A 4528-nucleotide genomic window follows, 5' to 3' on the forward strand; every position below is an offset into this window, starting at 1 on the left:
TCACGTAAGCCCTTTATTTATTAAACACAGTCGTAAGTCTGCAAGAAAGCCAATTACAACGAAGATCAACGAGATCATCGTTTTTGGCGTAGCGTAACTTCAACGTGCAGTTTTCATCGACCTTTAAAGAGCGTGGATTTCCTGTAATGGAGGATGTTCACTAACTTTACGAAGGTCTGACGGTACAGTACCACAAAAACAATCAACAATAATTGGGATTATGGACAAAATCTACGATATTTACAATTTCTGGTCAATATCTTGCTCCAGAGAGCATTGCAATCGAGCTTATAGCAAAACCGAATAAGTTTTAGATTTTCATGTGGTAAATCTTGAAGGTCAATATACAAATTCGGCGCTGAATTATAACACATGTAAATTTATCGGTACGTAACAAACTTAAATAATTTGCGAACGACTGGATGAGACCTATTTCCTAGGGGGTATATTTCTTAAAGTCGGAGGTAATAATAGAAACCGAATGCAAAATTGATACCTTTGCTGAATGGACACAACAACAATCAAAATATCAAGGTTTAAATGTTTTCAAAAAGAGCAACATCAACAACAACGAGAACCATCAAGAAAATCGAGAAAAATGCACAGTTTGTTTTAGAGAAAACACTCTTGACAAATGCAGGAATGCAGCTGAAGCCAAAAATAAATGATGCAAGAAAAAACACTGCTTGTTACTGTTTCCTGAAATCATAAAAAGAGCAATATTTGCCTTTAGTGGGCCTAAAGTTAGCCTGAATGAAGGTTGCACAACCAGCATTGGATATGGGTGTAGCATGGAAAACCCAAATACAGGAAAAAGGGGTATTCTGTTATGTTTGGTCAGGTGGACTGTATCAAACAAATAAACAAGCGGCGGCAGCCAAAAATATAACCAACAGAATATTCACTTACACGTACCCACAAATGCTTAATTTACAAAAGCTCGATAAATCTAAACTTATGCTTCAAATTTAGTACCAACGTAGCTAACTGACCTCACCCCTAACATTCAATATAATGGGAATAAACGTTGTATGCTGCATGATATGCTCAGAAGTCACTTCAGCTTGAAGGGATTTGGTGTCTTTGAAACTAAAGTGTTTACAAAAAACCAGTAAACGAGTAACTGTCATACATAAAATATCTTTGTAAATTGCCCCAAATACCTACAATCTGACTAATGGCTGCGCAAAGGTGAGCATATACTGCTGTTGAATCGTGACATGGCCAACGCATATCAAGAGGACATTGATTAACAGTTATCAATCCAATTAAATCTGAGACTAGTTTCCAATGCTGCAGAGAAATGCTTATCAAACCTAATCAAATGCAATTAGTAATATTTGGCGCTCTCAATTTTTTAAATATAAATTGATGGCTTTAAAAGACGAGATTTTTTGCGCTTCGTGCTGATCGGCTTAGTTATAATTCGACAAGTGATTTCCTAATGCTAAATTTAAGCTATTGCGGCGAAGCGATGCGAATTCGCGCCCAGAGCCTGTGACAAAGCTTTATTGCGCTCTCTCTCCGCTCTAAACCTAACCTATACTAGATTTCAACTTTTTAATACATTCAATCAATGCCCGGATCTGCGCCAACACCGGCCGCTTGGGACTTAATTAAATGGGTAACTGTGCACAATTTTTGGATCGGTACTTTAAATTTTTCGCCACTGACCGTCCTTAATTCTGCCACCCTAAGGGTGCCGTCCTCTTCTGCGTGCACCGCCATCACTCTGCCAATCAGCAACTGCTCCCACGGCTACGTTTGGCAGTCCAAGAACATACTCCCTTGCCAATCGCTTCCATAACTGTTGGTTGGGCAGGTGAGAGCCTGCTAGTCCAGGGTCCCCTCTGGCAGCAGAGGCTTCAATGGGCCTTACACCAGCAAGTGGCATGCCGTTACACCCTCGCCATCGCTTGGGTCATCACCGACTGTTCTTAGGGACCTGCAATTGACGACGGCTTCCACTACGACAAGAGTCGTCTGCAGCTCTTCGGCCGTTAGCAACGGGCTGCCTACCGTCTGTAGGAGTGGGTGCTTTACCGCTTCTTGATGCGAATTCGCAAATTGCGCTACTATCGAATTTGGCGACTTGCTTCGAAGAAGTTGGTCGCGTTGTCGCTGGTACGGGGCCTACACGCTTCACAGACTGAAAGCGCACCGTTAGAATTAGTTTGTACATATAAAAGTCTATCGAACGCAGCTGCACAATTTGCCTTTTCGTTTTGTGCTTGCAGCTGAGCAGAAGTAAAAGAGAACAAAGGCGCATGCGGAGCACGAATATTTCAGCGTATTGTATCGTATCGTATTGTACATCGAATCTAATCAAATTGAATCGTACAGCTTACAGCGAACCATCGAAATAGTTGTTTCTCTTCGACGCTAAAAATTCCTTATATCATATCGTATCGTATCGTACATCGAATCCATAAGCAAATACGGCGGTGCTTAACCAGGCTACGGAGCCCATTACTGCCGTGTACATGGGTCATACAGGTCTGGGAGCGCTCAATGGACCGATAGAGCACGCGCCATGGCAGCAATTCGATAATGTACATTCTAATAATGCGACGCCTTGGAATGGACCGCTGACATCTGCGCAAATCAGTGCGCGTCATGTGATTAGCAAAGATTTGCCCATCCACAGAAGGAAGTGGATTCAGCAACGGGGAAAATCGCATCAGGGCTTAGAAGGGTAGAAGGGTTCAGAGGGCAAGTTCTGGACGCGACGCGTGGAAAACTTATGATCCCAACTTCAGTGCACAACACGGTAGACAGCCTTAAAGGTTCTCAGCAATAACGTTATCAGCAGGAACAGTAGAGGGTTTCATGTGCGAAGTTCACTGGTAACCACCGTCTATAAGATTGCGACGACTCTATATCCATGGGTACAGCGGTGGGAGCTCGTTAAGGATAAGCGGCTCTGTTCTTGTTGTTTAATGGGACACAGTGCACAACAGTGTAAATCAATGAAGAAATGACCCATAGATGGTTACGAGTTAACGCACCATGTGCTGCTACATACGCCTACCACGAGCGGTAGTAAGGACGAGCACACGGGCCAAGGTAGCAACGCGCTCTATAGTAAATCAAAAAGCGTGCGCTCATTAGTGGATGAAGGAGTTTGGTGTACGCTAATAGAAAGAGCGCCGGCAGACGAGCTGGAACTAGATGGTCCTGTGACCCAGCTGTGTCTTAAGTGGACAGACGACATAACCAAGAAGGAGCATAAGGTATGTCGTGCGTTGGCAGACTGGCCTGCAATGGAAGTTTGATCGCATGGATCTGCAAACCAACTGGCTGTTAAGCGCTTTAAATGTTTAGAGGCAAAGATGTCAAAAGACCCACCACCGAAAGAGTTAATGATAAACATGTTGCATGACTACAGGCAGAAGGAATATATCTGCCGGCTGAAGGACAGTGAGTTAGTAGCTAACATCGTGCCTTCTTCTTATCTTTACAGTCACCAATCTGAACAAGAAAAAGACGCGTCTGGTATGGGATGTGGTCGCCAAAGTTTGCAGCAGCATCGCTGAACGATTGTTTGCTGAAAGGTCCAGATACACTAGCATCTTTGATTGGCGTGCTAATACGCTTCAGAGAGCGCCCTATCGCTGTATCTGCCGACCTACGGGAAATACCGGATGCCGTAAAGGTGATTTGCGAAAACACATTTGTAGACGACTGGCTGTAGTTGGTGGATGCAGCAGCCCAAATGATACAGTTAGCTAAGACTGTAAAGAGGATTCATGCTAGTGATTTGCCACTGGAAATTAAATTCGAAGCAAGTTAAACAGCCGCTATAAGACGACTGTGAGGATTTGGACAAGCGTATCAGCCCTCAGGATGAAGCGCAAGAGAAGGTCTTGGGCCTGTGGTGACTACCTGGACAAGACCCGATCGGGATGAGATGACGACCTCACCGACGAAAGCAAAGCCGATGTATGAAGTGGGTGCGCCTAACCCAGACTGTCCAGATGCATACATTCATGGACTCCAGTATTTATGCTTACGCCGCAGTTGTATTTTCGCGGGCTGAACTTGATGGCCAAGTACATTGCAGTTTGGTTCATTTCCATTTCGTATGGAATTTATGTCCGCTGTCTTAGGTCTGAGATTGGCCTAATATATCCAAAAGGAAATATCGGTACGCATTCACAGACAAACATTTTTGACAGATTCAATGGATGTGCTCTACTGGATCCGGTCCGATGCTCGAAAGTTGCAACAATTCGCAGCGCTACGAATCGGAGAGATTTTCGAAGAATCAGGTGTGGACAGGTGGCGCGGGGTCCCATCAGCATAAAATGTGGCAGACGATGGCACGAATTGGACAAAAACGCCTGAAATTCATGTCTCAACCAGGTTGTTCAATGGACCCACAATTTTATACCCTGAACCCATTGAAAATGGCTGAAAAGGGTATTATGTATTTGTGCGAATGTATGTTACAGGCAGAAGGAAGCATCTGCGACCCCATAATGTATATATATTCTTGATCAGCATCAACAGCTGAGTCGTTCTAGTC

Source organism: Drosophila novamexicana, unplaced genomic scaffold (genome assembly GCF_003285875.2).
Source record: "Drosophila novamexicana strain 15010-1031.04,08,12 unplaced genomic scaffold, DnovRS2.1 tig00001740-arrow-arrow-pilon, whole genome shotgun sequence".
Classification (NCBI taxonomy): Eukaryota; Metazoa; Arthropoda; class Insecta; order Diptera; family Drosophilidae; genus Drosophila; species Drosophila novamexicana.